Below are 25,536 nucleotides of genomic sequence, written 5' to 3'. Positions count from 1 at the left end.
GTCCTTGTGGAAAATTAAATATGGTGGCTTGACACCAAGAGCTTGCAGCTCCTCGACTCTCTTTGTTGAAGAAATTGCCACTAAAAAGGCAGTCTTCCATGAGAGAATTTTAATATCGCACGAAGCCGCTGGTTCAAAAGGAGGTTTTGTTAAAAGCCTGAAGCACCAAAGTCAAATCCCATGGAGGAGGAGGACGTTTAATAGGAGGCCTTAATAGAAAAATCCCTTTTAAAAAGGCCTTACAGAGGCGTGCAGAAAAAGTCGAATCACCATCAAGGGGAAAATTTGAAATGGCTGCCAACTGTACCTTAACAGTGGAAAAACTAGCTTCTTCTTTAAAGAGAGAGGTCAAGAAAAGTATTTCGGGAATAGAGGCGGAGAAGGTGTCTAAATTCTTATTCTTCGCCCAAACCGCAAACCTCTTCCATTTACTGGAATAAAATTTTCTGATAGAAGACCTCTGGAAAGAACAAGAATAATCTCCTTCACGGATGAAGCTAGCCTCAACTTACCCAAAATCACTGGAAGTGGACATACCACGCTGTCAGACGTAGGGTCTGAAGATTCGAGAGCGGTAGAAGACAAAGATGAGATAGCAAATATGGAATTGGATCGAGCACCCAGGGTGGATGCCTCAAATGAGACTGTAGAGGGGGGAACCATACCTGCCAAGGCCAAAAGGGGGCAATGAGGATCATTTGACTCTTGAAGCGTCTGAATTTCTGAAGTACTCTGGGGATTAGGGGCAACGGAGGAAAGACGTACAGGAGACCCAGAGGCCAATCGTGGGAGAGAGTGTACCTGGGGGATTCCCCCTCTGGGGGGATCAATGCAAAGAAGTTGCTGCATTTGCGGTTGAGAGGAGATGCAAACAGATCGCAGCTCGGAAACCCCCACCGACAGAAGATCTGTTGAGCCACCACTGCATTCAGGGACCACTCGTGAAGAGTCAATATAGCCCTGCTCAGTTTGTCCCCAACACGTTGGATGTTCCGGGAATGCGCATTGCAGTGAGAAAGTGCCCCATGGCCATCGCCCACTCCCAGACCATCATGGCCTCGCGACACAGCAGATAAGAACGTGTGGCCCCTTATTTATATACCACACAACAGCCATGTTGTCTGACAAAACCGCAATCGTCCCATGAGGAAGGCAGTCCTGAAAGGTTTGCAACGATAAAAGGACTGCTCTCATCTCCAGAACGTTGATGTGCAATTTGGTCTCCGAGGGCGGCCAGGTTCCTTGGACCATCTCTCCCTGGAAATGCTCCCCACGCCCACCCCAGGAGGGAAGCGTCCGAAGTGACTGCCGCCACAGGAGTTGGAGGAACGAAAAGTCTGCCTGTTAGGAGATCGAATCCACCATGAAAGATGTTTGTGACACACCGATGTGAGCCGAATAGGAAAAGACAGAGGATGCTGCCACCCTGACCACTGAACTGTAAGGGTCCACTGAATGACCCTCATGTGGTACCGAGCCATCAGAACCAAATAAATGGCTGCAGCCATAGATCCTAGAGCCCTGAGAAAAAGTGAAACTGGAGACCAGGTTAGTTCCAGCAAGATCTGAACCTGGTCGTGAATAAGAGACACCCTTTGAGGAGGTAAGGCTGCAAGCTGAGAGGTGGTGTCCAACAAAGTGCCTATGAATTCCAATTTTTGTGTTGGAGTCAGGGAGGATTTCGCAATGTCCATGGTGATCCCCAGGTGATGGAACAGAGACAGAATGTAGTGAATATTGTCCAGTAGTCAATGCCTTGTGGGGGCTGTCAGGAGCCAATCGTCCAAATAGGGAAAAACTTGGATTCCCTACAGTCGGAGGTAAGCTGCTACCACCACCATACATTTGGTGAACACCTGGGAAGCTGAGGTGAGACCAAAGGGCAGGGCCCGGAACTGGAAATGATCGACTCCTAAGTGAAAGTGGAGAAACCTCCTGGACCGTAGTATGCATTCTGGAGGTCTACTGAGCACATCCAGTCGTTGCTGTGCAATAGAGGCACAATCAACTGTACAGTGACCATCTGAAACTTCAACTTCCGCACGAACTGGTTCACTCATCCAATATAGGACGTAGGTCCCGTTTTCTTTGGAATCAAAAAGAAGAGTGAATAAGTTCCAGATCCTCTCTGTCCTGCGGGGACCTGTTGGACTGCTCGTTTTTGAAGAAGGCTTATGACCTCCTTTCGGGCTGCCTCTTCCTGATTGGGTGGCACGTCCGGAAGAGGACTGCATTTTGGGGGAGTTTCCAAAAAGGGAATGTAATAACCCCTGGATACAACTGCTAGCACCCACAGATCATTTGTGATACTTGCCCAGGCTAAGGGGTGCAGCAATCATCGACCCCCGATTGCTTTCAGGGAAGGACAGTCGGGCAACGCCTCAGGGACATTGTAAAAGTTTCTCAGAGAAGGGCTCCCTGGAACCTTGGTTTTGTGGGCCTCCTCTGCCCCTCAGGCGACACCTACCATTAAAATCTCTTCCCCGTCCCTTGGAAGAGGAATCCTCCTGAACATCCTGAAAGGGAGACTGTGCCTTCCTGAACCACATTTTCTTACTCCCCTTATGGGTCTTGGAAAAGAACCTATGAGGGGCAAAAAACCTCATCCCAACAGTCAAGTTCTTCCCTTCCTGTTCACTGTGGGTCAAAGCGTCTTTCACAGTGGGACCAAAAGAGTGGAACCATCAAAGGGGACATTAACAAATGATGTCGTGAAGGCCTCTGCAAACCAGCTCAAGCGGAGTCAGGCATGACGCCCAATAGCGATAACTGAGCCCGCAGCCCGTGAGGATCCTTCCACAGCATTGGAAAGGAGTCTCATGGACAAATTCACCACAGAATGAAGGGTTGACAACTTTGGAGAAATAGCCTTAAATTCCTCCTCAGACATGGACCCAGAGAGGGATGAAGACAGTTCTTTTACCAAATCCCTCTGGAGACGGATAAAATGTGCCAGGTAATTTAGAGCTCACAGACTGAAAGCAGCAAAAGCGAACACCCACTTTCCAAATCTGTCCATACCCCTCAACTCACAATTGGGCAGATGAACAGAAGAACTCTGCTCTGCCAATTCTTTTTTGTTGGCAGTGGTTACCACAATAGCATCACCAGGACCGCTTTGGACCAAAAGGTTCTGTCTGGGGGGGGGGGGGGGGGCTCAAAAATTTGTCTGCTTTCTTGGGCACTGGCTCCACAGTATCTGGCTCCTTCCAGGCCCTGCTGGCCACAAGATCAATGAGAGGATCAGCAGGGGGGGGGGGGGACACCCAGGAGGTACATGGTCCCATACCGAAAGCCTCCAGGAAAACGGATTCCTTTGAAGACGGGGTTTGGGTAGACCAACCGCCTTTGGCCTTTAGGATCTTGAGTATGCCTCCAAAGGAGACGTCCTCTGGTGGAGATCTTGGGGACCAGTCCCCCTCATCAGCATCCATGTCCTCAGTAAGAGACTCCATAGGGGAGTAGAGATGTCTCCTCTTACAAGTCCAATTCCTGGGAACTTCCTCCGCTAGGGATGGCAGGGAAGACTCCGAAGAGGAAGGGACCATTGTGGGGGGTATCCCCACTGGAGACTAAATCAGATGGGCTGACCAGGAGCAGGATGAGACAAGCTGCTCAGAAACTGGGGATGGGTAGCAGACCCGTGCATGGGAGAGGCAGCTCTGATAGCAAAGAAGGGTCTTTTAGCAGCCCGGAAGGTGGAAGGACTAGAAGAGGTTCCATCCCCCTCTCCCAACAACAAAACCCTGTTGGAAGAAAGGGTGGACCCCCCCCCAGTCCCGCCACTCCACCGGTCAGCACCAGACCAGAACCATCAAAGGCCGAGGCACCAAGGGGAAGAGACTGGTCTGAAAAACCCAAGTCAGAATCCAATCCCATGGACTTTGGTTCGACAGGGCCAGCCAGATGGACTGTCCCGGGGTAACAGAAACAGTGCCAGCCATTGATCCCATCAGGGAAGGGCCCAAACTGGTCCAAAAACATCCCTAGCCTCCACCACACTCAACAGTCCCCGAGAATCCAAGCCACTGGTTGGGTGAGCAGCAATCGAAGGGGGGGTGGAAGATTGGATCCCTGACCTAAGGGTTGAGGAAGCCAGAAGCCCCAAATCCATCTGAGCTTTCAGGAAGGCTCACATCATCCTGTCCATATCCATAGGGAGAACACTCCTATTAGATCGGGAGGAGATGGAGGACCTACTAGGAGAGTTGCGCCTGGAGCTCCAGTGTCTTCCCTTGTGCTCCCTGGAACGAGATCTAGCTTGAGAAGACAGTTGCTTAGGGGGCAAAGGATCCAGTGGAAGATCCTCCACTACTATAGGCTCCGGCATGACTCTCTGATCAGACTGAATCAGAACCAAGCTTAACAAAGGATCCGAAGAAATAATCCTCGAATCCCTCGAATCCAAAAGGGTCAGATCCGAAGGTATGGTGCCTCCCCTCAGATCCGAAGGTCTGGGGCCGAGGTCCCTGGATCCGGGGGAAGACATCAAAGTCACCGGATCCGAGAGCTTAGGGTCCGAGCCCTTGGATCCAGGAGTGTACTCCCTGGATGACCTAGGACCCGAAGATCTCGGATTCGAACCTGCTGGAGCCGTATCAGAGGACCTAGGATCCGACAAGCCTGGGACGCTTGGTCGAGGCCTCCTCGACAGAAACTTTCTTTTTAGTCACAGGAGGGACAGGCTTGGCCGGGGAAGCAGTGACGAAGGGCCCTCCTTTGACCAAACCCTTGATTAACAACTTATTTTAACAGTCAACCAAAGCCCTCAAGTTGAATGCATCACAAATGCCGCATTCTACCTCGAGGTGGTCGCCGCCCAGGCAGTAAAGACACTCCACGCGTGAGTCGTAAATAGGCATTTTCTGCCCACAAGAGGAGCACTTTTTAAAACCTAATGGTTTTTCAGACATAGCCTAACCACAAGCAAAACTGAAATCTGCAAACAAGCCAAAGTTCAGAAGCCTAAAATCCGTCCAGAACTCTCTCACACACTTATGAAAGAAAACGTACACACTACAAACACTAGGCTGAAAACAAAACCCCAAGGAAAAGGGACTTAACAAGGTTAAGACTCTACCAGGATGGGATAGATAAGAGGATAACTACCCATTAACACTACAAACTCAAAAATAAGAAATTTCAAAATTCTGCGCTAAATGCATTTACACTAACAGGAACTGAGCAATCTGTGTCTGACTGAGCGGCAAACGAGATCTGAGAGAGTGTAGGCCAGCAGAGCATTATGGGAGGGGAGGAGCTTGAGCAAAGCTGTGTTCCAAGTATGTCGGCTCGGATAAGATATCAGATCCAAGATCCTAACGTGAGGAATGATGACTAGATAACATCAGATTTTACCCATAAACACAAAACGTTCTACTGGCCTTCTCTGTTGAATTTCTGTTTTCATAATGGGAGAGCTAGAGTTACGCTGTTACTCAATGTGCAGACACCTTGGAAGTTCCCTCACAAATTCCATTTCTACATAATTTGCTCCTTTCCTTTTTCTAATATCAGTCTTCGAATTCTCATCTCCTTTACAATATTCTGCAGTCATTGTTGATTTAGATTCTGATTTCCATTTTCTAGCAATTGCTTTTTTTGGCAGCCAACAAAATTAAACCTAGTAAGGCCTTCCTATGTCTAGGTGATTCAGATCCTGTGCCCCATCTCAAAAGAATCATTTCCTTGGTTACAGTCATTTGCTTTCCTAATACGTCTGACAAATATTCAGTAAAGAATTTTTAAAATTGGTCAACTCATTATATTCTCAAAAAACATTTCCAGTTACATCTTTCTTCCCCATCTCACATACATTTGCTATCGACCCACGGAAAATGTTTTGAAGTCTGCACAAGGTATAAAAACACCTACATAAACACTTCCAATGAAAATTATAACCCTTCTGGACATAGATGCATACCTGGGAGCCATACGTCATTCCATTGTTTCAATGTAAATTGCTTTAACCTTCTCTTTCGAATCTTTTCTATCATTCTCTGATTGATTCCTATAGTTATCATGCAATATTTTATATGGGCTATTAAAGTATCCCTTTTCTAACAGAAGCTTCTGTTCTAAACATGACTAAAACCTACCAGAGCAGGTCTTTCACCTAGGATTCTCCACCCTTTTCTCTTTCCTACCAGGGATGGACACAGAGTAGCAACAAAGGCAGTCTCTACCTGCAGTCCAAATTTTTTTCTTGGCCTCATCCCACTGTATTACCTTTTCCTCTCTACATATTTGCTCATAATACCTTCATTTCTTTGGCAATTTTCTCCAGTAAATTTCAGTCCCTCTTGCTTATTTTATGTAACCCTACTTCCAGTCATCCCTACTGGAAAAAATCTCCTTTCTCCATTCATGTGTTAGATTAGTTTCCAGAATGCCTTCTGCTACTTTATGAATATAATATCCTATATGGTTATTCTCCTCCCTAAGGAACTACAACCAAAATCCTAGTATTTCTTGAACCCCACCCCTGCTTCATTACCCCTTTTCACTTTGAATTACTGCCTTCTGCTTGTGTTATGTATGCAAGTCTTAAGTGTGTAGCTCTAAAATATCCATTAAAATCAGATAATCCTAAACCAACTTGTTCTACTGAAAGGATCAGCTTATTCCACTTAACTCATGCCCACTTCCCTCCCGGATAAATTCCTTCAGCTCTTCATTAATTACTATCCAACTTCTCTGGCTGATAAAAATATGCCTTTCCCATATACAGAAACTAAAGGGGCTAAAAACATTTTCATTGCTTGCAACTTACTATCCATATCCATAAACTAGAGGTTTGAGTTTCTCAGTTTTTGTACTATATTTTGCTTAGTCCCTTCCCGCATATTCCTAGCCGCCATAACAGAAGCATTTTTAAGCCATACTTCAAAATACTTCATCGTTAAATATAGGTATTGCTGAACTAATTCAAGTGTAGGTACATAATTTATGGCTATTATTCTGCTATCTTCATTAATTTTATATCCAGAAGAGACCAGAAACTGTTGTAAAATGTTCCTCAACAGAGTGATGCCCTTTTCCGGACTGATCAAATATAAGGGGCTGTTAGCCTAGTAACCTCCTAAGAAGCCATAAATTAACATCTGCAAATAAAGCCAATTTTTCTTAATTACCACATCGATTATATCCTTGAATTTCTGAGTCTCTTAGTTTACTTGCTAATGATTCTAAATATAAAGACAATAATAAATGGGGGGGGGGATTAGAAGACACCCCTGCGTGGTTCCTCTGTTGAAATACAACTTATCGAAAATAAGCCTTTCCACTTTAATTATTTCCTCTGATCCTTCATATGTCCTCTCATTGCATCAGGAAATGCAAATGCCTCCATTGCTCTTCTCATAAAATACCACCCTGAAGCTAACTCTTGAGAAAACCAAATAAAAGACTAGTCTAAAATTAAGGGCAGGGCATGATCTGGAGCACTGAATGAAACAAATGAACATACATACTTAAAAATAACTATCCTGAAATAAGCAGGGAGGGAGACTTCTTGTATAGGAAACCTACAGAACACAAGGGGATAACCTGCTCCACTCCAAACAGAACAATAATTGATTTGGTCACTAACTTCTGCAGATAAGACTACAACTGGGCAAAGGCAAGTAGCCTGTATGTCCAGAAAAAGTAGCAAGAATAAAGGAAAATGGCAATGAGGCCCTTTGGAGCTCAGTGGTAAAGGAAAATGGCAATGAGGCCCTTTGGAGATCAGTGGTAAAGGAAAATGGCAATGAGGCCCTTTGGAGATCAGTGGTAAAGGAAAATGGCAATGAGGCCCTTTGGAGATCAGTGATAAAGGAAAATGGCAATGAGGCCCTTTGGAGATCAGTGGTAATGGAAAATGGCAATGAGGCCCTTTGGAGATCAGTGGTAAAGGAAAATGGCAATGAGGCCCTTTGGAGATCAGTGGTAAAGGAAAATGGCAATGAGGCCCTTTGGAGATCAGTGGTAAAGGAAAATGGCAATGAGGCCCTTTGGAGATCAGTGGTAAAGGAAAATGGCAATGAGGCCCTTTGGAGATCAGTGGTAAAGGAAAATGGCAATGAGGCCCTTTGGAGATCAGTGCTGGATTAAGTGTACCTTGGACCAGGGCTCTTTCCAAACTATCAGCCCCCACACACACACAGTCATAGGTCCATGCATAAATAAACATGCTTGTTTGGTTTTACTTTCCTGACTGGTTTAAAATCATGCTTCTTTTTTAATACATTTGTTAACATGTGTATTAAATTTGTACTTTTTAACATTTTTTTTCCAGTAAGCAATGAACAAAGTGTATCTATAAATAATGGCAAAAATAACCCATTAAAGAACATTGCAAACATAAAAGGCTAAACTACTATCATTATAATCCACTGACATCTGTACTCATGTACAACATTCAAACTACTATCATTATAATCCACTGACATCTGTACTCATGTACAACATTCAAACTACTATCATTATAATCCACTGACATCTGTACTCATGTACAACATTCAAACTACTATCATTATAATCCACTGACATCTGTACTCATGTACAAAATGTAGTGCCAGCTGCGCTTAAAGAAAAAAAAATAGTCTAGGTTTCATCAAAAATCGATGTGATGATCACATCATGACATTTCTAAACCAGCTATGCAGCAGGGAATGGCTGGCAAAAAAAATCTACAATTTTATAGTTAGTTACTAGGTATACAGAGTCCCAAAAGACCATTAAAAAGATTAGCCCAAATTCCCAATTGCCCCAAAGCACAATCTGCTTAAATGACTTGCTCAAGGTCACACAACAGGTAAATGAAGATGGGAAGATTCAAACCCTGTACCCCTGACATACGTAGCAATTCCTCAAAAAGTCAGAGCTTTACTCCTCACCACTCACTGCCAGACAGAGTTAAGTACAGTTGTGTAAACTTACCACAAATGTAGATGTTCGAGTGTATTCACTGTTGCACTCATCACATTTGGGTTATCCCTGCCAAGGTAGCCTTCGTCTGGCACAAATACCAGAGGCTTAGTATTTCTGCACCAGTTGCTGTCGCCTGAGGACTGACGTCAGGTCATCAGTAGTATAAGGCAAGGCAGCCAATGCCATTACATCATTTTTTCTTGTCCTGTCAGGAGCCCCCAAGTGGGAGCCTGTATATGGTGGAAGAACCTCACCAGTAGAAAGTAAATACCAAAACGTTCCTTGTAAGGCAAGAGAGAGAGAGAGAGAGAGAGAGAAAGAAAGGGGGATGGAGGGAAACCAGGACTGCAACAGTGAATACACTTGAACATCAACATTTATGGTAAGTGTATGCAACTGTACTATGTTCTTTGTGTTTCACTGTTGCCGTCATCATATTTGGGTAGATTCCCAAAGCTGAGGAAAAGGGTAGAGGCAGTCAAGAAGACTAGGGGCTGGCTAGAATGCCCTGCAAGACTGCAGTGGCAAAGTCTGCCCTAGATTTGGAGAAGATAGACAGGTGGTAATGCTTGGTGAAGGTGTGAACAGACGTCCATGTTGCAGCCTCCAGGATATCCCTAGTGGGGACTCCTCTGAGGAAAGCTGCAGCGGTGGAGGCTGCTCTGGTACAGTAAGTCCTGACCCCCTTGGGGGAGGTTTCCCATGTTGCTTGTAGCAGAAATAGATGCAGTGTGCTATCCATTTGGAAATGTTTTTTTTGGATATGATTTGCCCTCTGCTCCTGCAGCAAAGCTGACTAACAATTTATCAGTCTTTCTGAATGATTTAGTCCTGTCTAGATAGAATATGAGCTGTCTGTGCACATATAGAGAGTAAAGTATCCTCTCTCCCTTGTGTTGTGAGCTAGAGAAAAAAGTGGCCAAATGAATGGACTGGTTGAGAGCCACGCTGGACACCACTTTTGGCATGAAGGATGGGTTAGCCCTGAGGGACACCCCGTCAGTACGGAAGATGATGAAAATCTACAGCCATGAGTGCTTGTAGCGCAGATACTCTTCTGGCTGAAGTGATGGCCAGAAGCAAGGCTGTCTTCCAGGAGAGAAACTTTAACTCTGCTGAAGCTGTTGTGCAGGTGCTCTCCTGGCTGGCTTCAAGTTGTTAGCTCCTCTTAAGAACTGTTTGATGACAGGGTGTGAGAAAAATGGTTGCTCAGTGTTGAAATTAGCAGAGATAGCAGAGGCACGAATTTTAATAGAGGAAAAGGAGAGACCACTGTGCAGCAGGTCAGCTACATAATCCAGGATGAGAGGTAGGGAGGGCTGTGCTGTATCGGCTCCCTTAGCCTGGATCCAGGTGCAGAACCTTTTCCATTTGTCAGCATAAAGACTTTCTCATGCTAGGGTGTCTGGCTTCACGTATAACATCTAGAACCTGTTTACTGAGATTGGCAGCTTGTTCAGTGGTCAGGGAATAGGCCAGGATGCCAAATTGAGCATCTGCAACTGGGGATGCATGAATTCTCTTTTCCTCTGGGTTAAGAGGGTTGGAATCTGATGGAGATGCCATGGTGGCAGTGGTTTCTGAAGCAATTAAAATGTCCTTGGTTTTTCCTCCCTTATTTTGAGCAGTACCCTGGTAATGAGAGGTAGTGGGGGAAAAGCACAGACCGAGAGGTTGACCCACTGGAAGGATAGGGCATCCACTTTCCAGGCCCTGCAGTGAGGCTCCCTGGTGCAGAACATGCTGAGCTGATGGGAGTGGGAAGCAAAGAGGTCGACCTTCGGGGTGCCCCATTTCTGAGTTATTAGGGTGAAGGTTCTTAGGTCTAGCTGCCACTCGTGTAGGTCCAGAAGATTTCTGCTTAAGTTGTCTGCCAGAGAGTTGAGAGAGCCTGGCAGGAATTGTGCTAACAGGTGTGGTGTAGTTGCACGGCTGAGGCTGTGTTTCAAAGGGTCATGGCTTGCCTGCATAGAGGGTAGGAGCGAGTCCCTCCCTGCTTGTTGATATACCACATCACATTTAATCAGTAGAACCCCTGGGGAGAGAAGGGACCCGAAAGCTGTCAATGCGTGCTGGACAGCTAACATCTCTTTTTGGTTGATGTGCAGATGTATTTGATGTGGGCTCCATTGGCCCTGTATGCACCTGCCATCCAGGTGTGCACCTCAGGCATAGTCTGATGCACCTGTGGTGTGGGTCTGGGCGGCATGGGGTGGTGAGAAGTGTAGTTCCTTGTTGTGGGAGCATGCTGCTGCTCACCACAGAAAATCTTTCCTTAGGCATGGTATTATTGGTATAAGAGTTTCCAGGTCTTGACAGTGGTGACACCAAAGGCTTTTTAAGTACCACTGAAGTTTCCTCATATACAGTCTGGCATATGGAATGAGTAGAATGCAAGATGCCATGAACCCCAGAGCTTGCAGGATGTTACTTGCGGATAACTGGGGTGTGGTGGCTAGTTGAGAGGAATAGGCTGTCAGGTAAGTTTGCTTTTCTGGTGTAAGGAATGCCATCTGGGATGCCAAGTCCAGGCTTGCTCCCAGGAATATAATCTTTTGGGTGGGTACTAGTTTGGATTTCTTTTCATTGACAGTGTACCCTAAGGAGGTCAGTAGGGTGTTTACAAAGGCTAGGTGCTTGAACAGCTTTTCCTGACTGTCTGCCTGAATTAGGCAGTCGCCTAAGTATGGACAAATTTGAATATTTCTTTGCCGGCAAAAAGCAATCATGGGAGCCAGACATTTTGAGAAAACTCTGGGAGCAGTAGATAAGCCAAAGGGAAGCGCAGAGAACTGAAAGTGCACAGATCCTGCTCTGAAATGTACATATTTCCTGCATGATTCCCTAACTGGGATGTGGAGGTAGGCCTCTTTTAGGTCTAGGGTGGCTAACCAAGCATTCTAGGACAGCATAGGTAGTAGCTGCTGGAGGGTGAGCATTTTGAATTTTGGTATCACCAGGAAGGTGCAGGTTCACCAATGAAGCTGTAGAATTCTTTAATTCTACACACCCTAAACAGTCTTGCCCCCCTTCAGACTAAAGAGAGTCAAATCTAAACATGCCTGCTGGCTGTCAAAAGCCACAAAGCAACTCATGTCCACTAGGAACAGTGCTTGGAAAACCTGGCAAAAAGACAAAACACCCTCCAACCTCAATTACAAACAACTTTGAAATCAAACTAAACGTTTAGTTGCCAAAAACAAAAAAACAATACTTCCTATCCATGCAAGACCAGAATAAACAAAATCCCCAAAAAATCTGGGGAACCATTAACTCTCTACTCCACCCAGGCACTAATAACACTCCATGCCCAAACACAGATAAACCCCCCTCCGAGCTAGCTATACTCTTCAATACATATGTTGACACCATCACCAAACTTGCAACCACCTTCCCACCCTTCAAGCCAGACACTACATTACCCCCCACCATCTCACAACCCTTCAACCCCCTTACTCTACTTCTATCACCCATTCCTACAGCCATCATTCATAAAAATCTCCTGAAACTAAAACCTTGTACAAAAGCCCCTGATAATTTACCTTCAGAATGCCTACAATTAGCAGCCCCTTCCATCACCTACCCTGTCAGCATCCTCCTCGATAGGTCAATTCAAGAATCCTGCATTCCAGACATCTGGAAGAAAGCATTTGTCATCCCCCTGCACAAAGCCGGCAATACCTCAGACATTACAAACTTCCGTCCTATAGCCACCCTCTCCCCCATCTCTAAAATACTTGAGAAATGTATCCACACTCAGCTCCTAAATCACTTAGTAAAACACCAAATTACTTTCTTCCACTCAACACGGATTCAGGCCCAGCCATAGCACCAAAACTGCCCTTATTTCCTTTATACATACGGTTAATAAAGCTCGTGATGCTGGCTCCTTAGTCTCAGCTTTTTATCGATCTTTCTAAGGCATTCAACACCATTTCACATTCTCTAATTGCCAAACTCTCTAACCTAGGATTATCCCCCCAACCCATCCTTCAATGGTTTACAAACTACCTCAAAAACAGACAGCAATCCACCAAATGACAACACTCCTCCTCCCCTTTCATCCCTACAAATACAGGTGTTCCCCAGGGTTCTATATTGGGTCCCCTCCTTTTCAGCATATTAATCAACAACTTCCATCAAACTAACACATAGTTCCATCATCCAACATGCTGATGACTCAGCAATAATCTGCTCCTCTAAATCTTTAACCAAATTACAGCATCTGACCCAAGAAGCATTCAACTCTACTGAAGTCTGGATGTCCAAGAATCACCTAGCCCTTAACCCCAATAAAACTAAAATCCTATTATTTATCCCCTCAAAAACTATCCGTATGATAAACCTAGATTTACTGTCACTTCCCAAAACAACACTGTCTTAAACGTTGTTTCTAGTACAAGATTGCTAGGAGTCATTATCGATGACAATTTAACTTTTGACCTTCATATCCACAGTAACATCAAGAAGTCACATCAAAAGCTGGGTGTCCTATAAAGGCACAACTACTTCCTCAGCCTGTCCACCAAAGGCCCTAGCCTCTTCATTTCTTCTCCCTACTCTGCTGTATGGTGCCCCCATCTTCAACAACCTACAATCCTCCCTAAAAAGTAGGCTTGACTCTTGCTACAATAACATCGCCAAATTTGCCACAAACTCAAAATACTCTACACACCACTGCTCCTCACTGCATCAACTCAATTGGCTAGAATCTCCCCACCACCTTAATTACCTACAATTAATCACAGCCCACAAGTTAATCTTCCAACCAGAAAGCTGCCCTTCCCTGTCATCCATACTGACCACATATTATCCCACTCACCACCTCAGGTCAGAAAACAAAATGTTGCTGTCTATAGAGAAACCCAAACGCTCAGCTGGTAAAATGCTACATTCTTATGCTGTCTCCAAGCTATGGAACGCTCTTCCTCCCCCTCTCAGAATTATCAGCAATCCTGCCTTCTTCAAAAAGTCCTTAAAAGTACATCTCCTCTCTCACTGGATATGTTCCTGCACCCGCACCCTAAACACCTGATATCTCACTCTAGGTCCCTATCACTATCAACCTTTTTAATATTCTCTTCAACTCTTGTCTGTTACCTTCCTGTTTCTCTCTCCCACCTATTTCATACTTTTAACTCATTCCCTTTCCTCTTGCTTTGTACCTGTATATCTGTACTCCTTTGTCCAACTCATTCCCTTTCCTCTTGCTTTGTACCTGTATATCTGTACTCCTTTGTCTAACTCATTCCCTTTCCTCTTGCTTTGTACCTGTATATCTGTACTCCTTTGTCCAACTCATTCCCTTTCCTCTTGCTTTGTACCTGTATATCTGTACTCCTTTGTCTAACTCATTCCCTTTCCTCTTGCTTTGTACCTGTATATCTGTACTCCTTTGTCTAACTCATTCCCTTTCCTCTTGCTTTGTACCTGTATATCTGTACTCCTTTGTCTAACTCATTCCCTTTCCTCTTGCTTTGTACCTGTATATCTGTACTCCTTTGTCTAACTCATTCCCTTTCCTCTTGCTTTGTACCTGTATATCTGTACTCCTTTGTCTAACTCATTCCCTTTCCTCTTGCTTTGTACCTGTATATCTGTACTCCTTTGTCTAACTCATTCCCTTTCCTCTTGCTTTGTACCTGTATATCTGTACTCCTTTGTCTAACTCATTCCCTTTCCTCTTGCTTTGTACCTGTATATCTGTACTCCTTTGTCTAACTCATTCCCTTTCCTCTTGCTTTGTACTTGTATATCTGTACTCCTTTGTCTAACTCATTCCCTTTCCTCTTGCTTTGTACCTGTATATCTGTACTCCTTTGTCTAACTCATTCCCTTTCCTCTTGCTTTGTACCTGTATATCAGTACTCCTTTGTCTAACTCATTCCCTTTCCTCTTGCTTTGTACCTGTATATCTGTACTCCTTTGTCTAACTCATTCCCTTTCCTCTTGCTTTGTACCTGTATATCTGTACTCCTTTGTCTAACTCATTCCCTTTCCTCTTGCTTTGTACTTGTATATCTGTACTCCTTTGTCCAACTCATTCCCTTTCCTCTTGCTTTGTACCTGTATATCTGTACTCCTTTGTCTAACTCATTCCCTTTCCTCTTGCTTTGTACTTGTATACCTGTACTCCTTTGTCTAACTCATTCCCTTTCCTCCTGCTTTGTACCTGTATATCTGTACTCCTTTGTCTAACTCATTCCCTTTCCACTTGCTTTGTACCTGTATACCTGTACTCCTTTGTCTTAACTCATTCCCTTTCCTCTTGCTTTGTACCTGTATACCTGTACTCCTTTGTCTAACTCATTCCCTTTCCTCTTGCTTTGTACCTGTATACCTGTACTCCTTTGTCTAACTCATTCCCTTTCCTCTTGCTTTGTACCTGTATACCTGTACTCCTTTGTCTAACTCATTCCCTTTCCTCTTGCTTTGTACTTGTATATCTGTACTCCTTTGTCTAACTCATTCCCTTTCCTCTTGCTTTGTACCTGTATACCTGTACTCCTTTGTCTAACTCATTCCCTTTCCTCTTGCTTTGTACCTGTATATCTGTACTCCTTTGTCAAACTCATTCCCTTTCCTCTTGCTTTGTACTTGTATATCTGCACTGCTTTGCTTCTAGCCCCACACTACTATATGCCTACACTCTTACACATGACCCATATACTTCTGCATCCTTCTTTCCTGCTCACAACTGACATCTATTTACTTTGCCACAGCTACCATCACATCATCACACTGCTCCTCTTCTACTATCTCTTTCTTCCACAATATCAACCTCCCACTTTACATTCATTCAATGTAGTTCCTTTTCTCTCTAACAGACTAAGACTTTTGTTTGTAAATAACATGCTTATAGTTAATGTGCATTTTCTCTGTTACACGCATGCTTTTTACACTTGCTTTGTAAGCAAATTTTCTATGTATTAACATTGTTTCATTTGTATTTTATTGTCTCTAGTATGCAATATTGTGGTGCTTTGTAATATTGCGGCACTTTTCTTCCCGGGCCTCCACTGAAAATGGGCTCTTCATAGGCCCAGTGGACTTTCCCAGTCAACAAATGTAATAAATAAATAAGGTGTTTAGAATAGATAGAGGATGGGGTGCCAGGTGCCCTCTTTTCTGGGTACCAGGAAGAGCCTGGAGTAGAAACCTTGGCCTATCTGTTCTGCAGGAATGTGCTCTATTGCCCTCATAGACAGTAGGGAAAGGACTTGCTTTTTGGCCTCTGCCCACCGGTTTGGGGGAATATCTGGGAACCCTTTTGGGGTTGGTAGAGTGTGGAAAGAAAATCTGTATCCCTGGGACACTATGTTGAGGACCCAGCGGTCGTTGGTAATGGTGGCCCAGGTGCTTGCATGGAAGGAGAGTTTTCTTCCTAGAGGCAAGTGCAGTTGGGCAGAGGGAGTGGGTGGAAGTGGAGAGTCATTGTAAGTTCTTACCATGAGGGGTGGCTTAGCACTCCCTGGTTTTGAGGTGGAGGAATTCCATTGCTTTGATCTCTGCATTCCCTGTGGCTGTTGTCTGGGGGGTCTGCTTCCCCAGGGTCTGGGCTCAACTGACCTGGAGGGGGCAGAAAGGACCAATGCAGAAAGGACCAATGCTTGGAGGGGCAATGCCTACTGAAACTGGGTGGCTGGACCTGCAGGAAATCCTTAACTGTCTGCATAGATTTAGCTTTTTCTTCCATTTTTTTAAGACCTCCTCTGCCTTGGTGCATTCAATAATTTGGATTTGACATGGTCTGGCAAGGGCTGTTCCTTAAGCCAAGCATACCTTCTAAGGACAGAACCAGTGACTGCTGCCCTGCAAGATGCCTCCAGGGCATCAAAACCACAGTGTAAGGTGTGCTTCGTTACTTGACTTGCAGAATGCATTAACTCTTGATTTTCTGCACAAGCAGGAAAAGATATTTTTTGTTTGAGGAGTTCCATGGTATGTTGCTGAAATTTTAACATACGGAACTGATAATTTAGTGCTCTAAAAGCAAGAGTAGCAGAGGTGTATACTTTTTTACCCCATCTGTCTAATGCTCGGGAATCCCTATCTGAGGGGGTGGGATGCTTAGCAGAAGTTGCTTTTATTCCTTTAGGCCCTTGAGAAATAAGGGGTCAGCAGTAGGATTTTTGAAAAGAAATTTGTGTGAGTCAGGGACTCTGTAATACCTGTCAGGTTTTTGGGAGCAGGAGGGAGGGTGTCAGTAGTCAAAGTGGATTCCATGAAAACATCACCAACAACATCCAGGACAAGAGGAATGGCCAAGGGTCTGTGCTGTTGTAGATCTAAGAATTCTGAGTCTCTTTTAGAGTGAGGGTAGTCCTGACATTCCCATTGGAAATGCTCCCTTAAAGTATGTAGGGTTTCCCCAAAGGAAAAGTCCATGGGTGGAGAGGCTGAAGGAATGGATTCCTCTGCATCAGAATCCTCATAAGAAGAGAGGGGTTGCATGTCTTCATATTCAGATGCATCAGAATCATCAGGCTCCTGTTCACATAAAACTACTGGGGACAAATCTCTTTTTATTTTGGAAGGGGTAGCTTGGCTTCTCCTGATCAGCATTATAAGGTCTTCTGCCATTTTAAGAATTTGAGACTGAGGCAAGGAAGCAGGTGCCTGAGATTGGGTCGTCGGTTTCTTGGGTGTGGTTCGTACCCTGGGCCTTAGAAACTCAGTAGTTTTCGAAAGAACGGTAAATGCAAAAGAAGTCTGTCTGTTTCGAGAAACGGTAGTGCGAAATACTTCCTGGGAAGCCGGTGCCTGCTCAGCAGCTCCGGACCCATCCAAGGTAGAGACATCTGCAGGATCCTTAGTCAATGAAGAGTTTTGAGGCATACCGGACTCCGAAAGGGTCTCTGTAGTGGCCTGCGAATCCACAGAAGCGGGCATCAGGGTCTGTGAAAGTGCCTCACTGAGGACCAGAGAACTGAAGACTAGCTTAAAGGAAGCATTGTTGGTAGGATTGGACCTGTGCGGTCCGTCTCTGTCTTTATCCTTATGTTTTTTTAGAAGATCTGCTGTCAGATGGCTTACCGAAGCCATATCGGAATTCAAGTACTGAGAGCAAAAATATCTAACTACAATAAGGGCCCGATGATGTATAGTTCTGGTGTTGAACAAAGCACAAAAACGACAGCAAGAGACGTCGTGGTCTGGGCCTAAGCAAGTGATGCAGTAAGAATGAAAGTCTCAGTGTGGTATTTGCTTTCCACAGGCGAGACAATTGTTAACATTTTCTGACATTGGTTAGAGCAAGAAAAAAGGATCCCCAACGAGGTACTTAGCTTTAGAAGACTTTAGCTTCAATTCGGAAAACGAAAACTCAGGTAGCGGCTAACCGGCACTCGTGCGAGCGGCTTCTGCTTCAGGCTCTTTGGCAAGAAAGACTGATGTAATGGCGTTGGCTGCCTTACTTTATACTACTTATGACCTGACGTCAGTCCTGAAGTGACAGTAACAAACGCAGAAATACTAAGCCTCTAGTATTTGGGCCAACTGAGGGCTACCCCTGGCAGGGATAACCCAAATGTGATGACTGCAACAGTGAAACACGAAGAACATCAGTTTTGAACTAAATGCAGAAATCCTTTACAATCAGATTTTTCAGAGAAGACTGCATCAAAGTAATATGCAACTTATTTTATTTTCTTAACTTTTGTTGACCAAGAGAGTCTGAATGAGCAGAACCTACTTTCAGTAAAGACCTAGGGAGAAAATCTCCAAAACTCTCATGCAATTATACGTGAACAGATGATGATTATCAGCGGATTCTGATCATCCGAAATAATGCAGACTACATGACCTGACAAATACCAACCCCTTTTAGTTACTGGAGACAAAAAAGGTACTGCAAAAATATATAGACTATACTGCACAGTCCAGGCCTATTAATGAATAACTTCATTCTTTAGTATAATGAATAAAGCTGCGGTAGTGTTGTCGCCTTACAGTAAGACGCTGTCCGGTTCGATTCTCAGCTAGAGCGTCTTCTGCGTGGAGACATGTGTGAATGGGCGTAACTTCGTTGAAGGTTGTGCATCAGGCCTGGCAAGCCGGTATGTAAAAATCAACTGCCAATCATTAGCGGACCGGAGCTCCGCTGTGGCGACCCCTAACCGGGAAAAAGCCGAAAGACACAAACAAACAAACAGACAGTATAAATGCAGCATCAGTTTTTTTTTTCAACCAGCACCAAGACATAGAAATATTACAGTATGTAGCATACTATTTTGGGGGGAGGGGGGTTCTTATATGCTTGCATAACACGTACATCTCGTTTTGACCTCCTTACATCTTCCTTATCATCAAAAATAGCTATCATCCCCACTGACATCACTCAGTTGAGGTCTGACCTACCTGAATGGCTGATAATTCTCTCTTGTTACAGCATATGCCTCCAAAGTAAACAGTCAGATCTTGGTCAAATGGGGTCCAAGCCATACCAATATCCCATTACTTGGCTGTCTATCCCTAATCACCATAACACACATTCAAACATGTCAGTGTGCATCACAGAGATTTGCATTTCATTTAAAACTCTTATTTCATATTTTACAGCAAAAATACTGACTGACATTTTCTAAACAAAACACTAACATTGAAACAGATTTAGCGGGAAAAACAATAAATGTCTCTTCCTTTGAAACTTGCATTTAGGGAAAATGTGTCATGTAACCAAGTAAAAGCACAGATGTGCTGGGATTTATATTCAAGTAATATAGAGTGAAGAACCAATTAGCTTCTATGTAAAAGGTGCATGAATTCAAAAGACAGAACATATAAAGTATTTGCTACCAGTCCATGCCAGCCCACTGAACCCTCGTGTCACTTTTCTGAAGCAGCCCAGGAGTACGGTCTGGTGAAATAACTTCAGAGTCGTACAGGAAACGAACAAAGGCTGGGTAGAATCAAACCCTGTACTACAGGAAGCAGCTCCAACAGCTTCCAGCCTTACTCATCTACACAAAGAGATAAATGCACCGTGTTACAACAGTTTTACACGTGTATGCTCACACAGATAAACTGTTTAAACTATCAATACATTAAACATTGTAGACTTTATACTGTCCAGTTTTTTCACAGCTAAATAGTAAACACACTGTTAACATTCAACAAAACAAGTGAACTAAGAATCAAACCAAAAGAACAGCGCTCATATGATAAGGCTTCTGCTGACTGCACTCAATTTCCTTCCTTCCTTTACTTCATAACTACTCCGGGTTATAGGTAGTTACTAAGCTTGCAGTCCAAGGTACCACTGGACAGCCTAGCCCAAACTTCCAATCGCCCAAAAGCACTGTCTGATTACGTGACGTGTGCAAAGTCACACAGCAGGCAAATGAGGGGCGAGAGAACCAAACCTTGTACAACAGGAGCTACAGCTCACAGCCTTAACCCTTTGCCAGTCTAAAAAAAAAAGGGACAGAAAAGATTTAAACCCCATACCTTCATACAAGGAACAGCAGCAAGAACCCACTACATTAATTCTTACGTTATAAGTGGAACAATGGGATGTAGGAACCAAGTATTTATACAAACACAAACAGATGTGACCATCGATTACATATTGCTAAAAATCATGCAATAGGCAAATGGAGATAAAAAGGTTCAAACCCTGTTCTTTTGACTACAAGAGGCAATTCTTTAATATCAGACAACATGTACTGCCGCACAATTCTACTTCTCTTAAAAAGTTAACAGAACTTCAAGTGGATTATGATTGGGTCTCTGATCACAACCAGGATTACAAGTTCCAAGATAAAGATGTCAAATAATTCACCTTGAGAGTGCAGCTCTGTTACGATTAGGTGCCACAGTAAACAAGCCCTTAATAGGTTTATCTTTTTCCCTGACACTGGAGCACAATTACCACTCCATGCATTATGATATGTAGCCACAAAAACTAAATAAAACTATGAAATTCTAATGACTGGACAGACATTACTGGCTGACTATAATCCTCGGTGATTCATCAGAAAATGAAGTGGTTGATGATGGTCTGACAGTTGCTACAAAGAATTAAGGCTCCAAGATGTTAATGAGCTGCTTCTTACAGTGAAGGGTACGGGGCTTGATTCGTTCACCCCCATCTGCCTACTGCTCATCTTTAAGGCTCCAAGATGTTAATGAGCTGCTTCTTACAGTGAAGGGTACGGGGCTTGATTCGTTCACCCCCATCTGCCTACTGCTCATCTTTAAGGCTCCAAGATGTTAATGAGCTGCTTCTTACAGTGAAGGGTACGGGGCTTGATTCGTTCACCCCCATCTGCCTACTGCTCATCTTTAAGGCTCCAAGATGTTAATGTGCTGCTTCTTACAGTGAAGGGTACGGGGCTTGATTCGTTCACCCCCATCTGCCTACTGCTCATCTTTAAGGCTCCAAGATGTTAATGAGCTGCTTCTTACAGTGAAGGGTACGGGGCTTGATTCGTTCACCCCCATCTGCCTACTGCTCATCTTTAAGGCTCCAAGATGTTAATGAGCTGCTTCTTACAGTGAAGGGTACGGGGCTTGATTCGTTCACCCCCATCTGCCTACTGCTCGTCTTTAAGGCTCCAAGATGTTAATGAGCTGCTTCTTACAGTGAAGGGTACGGGGCTTGATTCGTTCACCCCCATCTGCCTACTGCTCATCTTTAAGGCTCCAAGATGTTAATGAGCTGCTTCTTACAGTGAAGGGTACGGGGCTTGATTCGTTCACCCCCATCTGCCTACTGCTCATCTTTAAGGCTCCAAGATGTTAATGAGCTGCTTCTTACAATGAAGGGTGCGGGGCTTGATTCGTTCACCCCCACCTGCCTACTGCTCATCTTTAAGGCTCCAACATCTTAATGAGCTGCTTCTTACAGTGACGGGTACGGGGCTTGATTCGTTCACCCCCATCTGCCTACTGCTCATCTTTAAGGCTCCAAGATGTTAATGAGCTGCTTCTTACAGTGAAGGGTACGGGGCTTGATTCGTTCACCCCCCCCCCCCATCTGCCTACTGCTTGTCTTTAAGGCTCCAAGATGTTAATGAGCTGCTTCTTACAGTGAAGGGTACGGGGCTTGATTCGTTCACCCCCATCTGCCTACTGCTCGTCTTTAAGGCTCCAAGATGTTAATGTGCTGCTTCTTACAGTGAAGGGTACGGGGCTTGATTCGTTCACCCCCATCTGCCTACTGCTCATCTTTAAGGCTCCAAGATGTTAATGAGCTGCTTCTTACAGTGAAGGGTACGGGGCTTGATTCGTTCACCCCCCCCCCATCTGCCTACTGCTTGTCTTTAAGGCTCCAAGATGTTAATGAGCTGCTTCTTACAGTGAAGGGTACGGGGCTTGATTCGTTCACCCCCATCTGCCTACTGCTCATCTTTAAGGCTCCAAGATGTTAATGAGCTGCTTCTTACAGTGAAGGGTACGGGGCTTGATTCGTTCACCCCCATCTGCCTACTGCTCATCTTTAAGGCTCCAAGATGTTAATGAGCTGCTTCTTACAGTGAAGGGTACGGGGCTTGATTCGTTCACCCCCATCTGCCTACTGCTCGTCTTTAAGGCTCCAAGATGTTAATGAGCTGCTTCTTACAGTGAAGGGTACGGGCTTGATTCGTTCACCCCCATCTGCCTACTGCTCATCTTTAAGGCTCCAAGATGTTAATGAGCTGCTTCTTACAGTGAAGGGTACGGGGCTTGATTCGTTCACCCCCATCTGCCTACTGCTCATCTTTAAGGCTCCAAGATGTTAATGAGCTGCTTCTTACAGTGAAGGGTACGGGGCTTGATTCGTTCACCCCCATCTGCCTACTGCTCGTCTTTAAGGCTCCAACATCTTCATCTTAATGAGCTGCTACTTACAATGAAGGGTACGGGGCTTGATTCGTTCACCCCCATCTGCCTACTGCTCGTCTTGTGCAAATCACTTAGACGGTGAACTTAAGCTCCGCCTAAAAAAAATTTAAATTTTCTGAAATTAATAAGATATGAAACTTGACATCTAGTGATTAAGAATTATGAAACTCTAATGATGGCATTTTCTGAGGCGACTTAGTGTTTACAGCTCCAGCATGACTTAGGGAGGAAGGCAGACACACAGACAGACAAAGTAAAAAAAGTATCTCCTGTATCCCTATCCTTTCCATACAAACTCAGCACCGAAAATAGGTCTCACATTTGCTTTCCACAAAACTGGCACTGCGGATACAGAGTCTCCTGCTTCAGTGCATAAAGATCCAAGTCAAGTAGTCAGGGTTTTATTTAAGGCAACCTGACTCCTGCTACTTCCTGTTACTGGCTGCTACCAGCCCAACTGGCTGTACTGTGGTTAGGCAGCTTCCTATACATTGGTCCAATTTTTATCCTGTTCTGTAGGGCATGCTATAGCAGAGAATGGGTTAAAATTAAATTACTGGCTAGCCATGGTACCCCCTCCTCCAGCTGTGGGCCCTGGGCAGATGCCAGTTTTATTCCTCTTATAAATCAGTCACTGGTGGAGAAACAGTCAGAGTAAAGCTATCAGCCACCACAGCAATGGCAGGAGAAATGACCACCCAGATGAGAATCAAGAGGCACAGTTACTACTCCTCACAGAACAGGGATGGGTTAGGGTTACCGATCCGAGAATCAAGAGGCACAGTTACTACTCCCCACAGAACAGGGATGGGTTAGGTTTACTGATCTGAGAATCAAGAGGCACAGAAACTACTCCCTGTGGAACAGGGATGGGTTAGGGTTACAGATCTGAGAATCAAGAGGCACAGTTACTACTCCCCGTGGAACAGGGGTGGGTTAAGGTTACTGATCTGAGAATCAAGAGGCACAGTTACTACTCCCCACAGAACAGGGATGGGTTAGGGTTACTGATCTGAGAATCAAGAGGCACAGTTACTACTCCCCACAGAACAGGGATGGGTTAGGGCTACTGATCTGAGAATCAAGAGGCACAGTTACTACTCCCCACAGAACAGGGATGGGTTAGGGTTACCTGATCTGAGAATCAAGAGGCACAGTTACTACTCCCCACAGAACAGGGATGGGTTAGGGTTACTGATCTGAGAATCAAGAGGCACAGTTACTACTCCCCACAGAACAGGGATGGGTTAGGGTTACTGATCTGAGAATCAAGAGGCACAGTTACTACTCCCCACAGAACAGGGATGGGTTAGGGTTACTGATCTGAGAATCAAGAGGCACAGTTACTACTCCCCACAGAACAGGGATGGGTTAGGGTTACTGATCTGAGAATCAAGAGGCACAGTTACTACTCCTCACAGGGATGGGTTAGGGTTACTGATCTGAGAATCAAGAGGCACAGTTACTACTCCCCACAGAACAGGGATGGGTTAGGGTTACCGATCTGAGAATCAAGAGGCACAGTTAGTACTCCCTGTGGAACAGGAATGGGTTAGGGTTACTGATCTGAGAATCAAGAGGCACAGTTACTACTCCCCACAGAACAGGGATGGGTTAGGGTTACTGATCTGAGAATCAAGAGGCACAGTTACTACCCCCCCCCCACAGAACAGGGATGGGTTAGGGTTACTGATCTGAGAATCAAGAGGCACAGTTACTACTCCCCACAGAACAGGGATGGGTTAGGGTTACTGATCTGAGAATCAAGAGGCACAGTTACTACTCCCCACAGAACAGGGATGGGTTAGGGTTACTGATCTGAGAATCAAGAGGCACAGTTACTACCCCCCCCCCACAGAACAGGGATGGGTTAGGGTTACTGATCTGAGAATCAAGAGGCACAGTTACTACTCCCCACAGAACAGGGATGGGTTAGGGTTACTGATCTGAGAATCAAGAGGCACAGTTACTACTCCCTGTGGAACAGGGATGGGTTAGGGTTACTGCACTTTTTAAAAAAAAATACAGTATTTAATTTGATTTAAACTGTGTTGAAGGAATATTTAACCCAAGTGGCAGTTACTCTGCTCTTCAGTAACTTGAACTGAAGCTAGTGTGTTATTTGCTAGTAATTACAGGTGTGGGGGTAGCAACATTCTTTGATTTCCTGGCCTTGCCTTTTTAAGTGGTGCATTGTGAAATATTTTTTGCTTAAAAATCTCAGCTTTGGCCGGCTAAGAACTTGGTTATATTCAACTGGACGTATAAGAGAATTTAAGTACCTTTATCTGCACTTTTTTTAAAAAAAATACAGTATTTAATTTAATTTAAACTGTGTTGAAGGAATATTTAACTCAAGTGGCAGTTATTCTGCTCTTCAGTTATTGCCACCCACCCTCCCTGGTTTTGTTTTGGTGTTAATCTTAGTGGCCTTGAAACTGCCCGCCCCTCAGCCTGCCTCTGGGCCCATCTCATTTGCTCACTCAACTGAGTGCAGTGAGATCATATTCTGATTTCAGGCACTCCTACTGTGTACAAAGAGAGCATCTGGGAAACAGACAAAAAAATTAAGCTTATTTCCTGCCTTTCCTGTTATGTGGTATAGACTATTTGTAGGCTTCTGAGCCCCCGAGCCCTTCTGTGTTTGAGGGAAGCCTTCTAGCTTGTTTTTTTTTTTCTTATAACTAGCCAGTTTTCTAGTTTCAGCACTCAAATCTGTTTCTTTGATCTCAGCACTTGTTCAGATAAAAAAAAAAAAAAAATTATCTGCTTTTACTGTACTTGTGTTTCTACCTA

The 25,536-nt window shown here is 44.5% G+C and overlaps 1 protein-coding gene across 5 annotated transcripts in view; it reads right to left on the bottom strand.

The window, feature by feature from the left end:
* The window catches only part of RNF40 (ring finger protein 40), a 713,617-nt gene that overhangs the window by 651,345 nt on the left and 36,736 nt on the right, over positions 1–25,536 (bottom strand). For 3 of the 5 annotated variants that reach the window (XM_044086638.1, XM_044086639.1, XM_044086640.1), the window contains one exon: positions 19,711–19,874. The exons of the other annotated variants lie outside the window; for them this stretch is intronic. The gene's annotated coding sequence lies outside the window, so the exon portion shown is untranslated. The remainder of the gene's footprint in view (positions 1–19,710; positions 19,875–25,536) is intronic. 5 annotated transcript variants of the gene reach the window in all.

The sequence above is a fragment of the Protopterus annectens genome, chromosome 10.part0 (assembly GCF_019279795.1).
Source record: "Protopterus annectens isolate FY-2018-M chromosome 10.part0, PAN1.0, whole genome shotgun sequence".
In the NCBI taxonomy this organism is placed as follows: domain Eukaryota; kingdom Metazoa; phylum Chordata; order Ceratodontiformes; family Protopteridae; genus Protopterus; species Protopterus annectens.
Note: the sequence above shows the minus strand (reverse complement) of the source record. Positions and strands in the feature narration are given on the sequence as shown.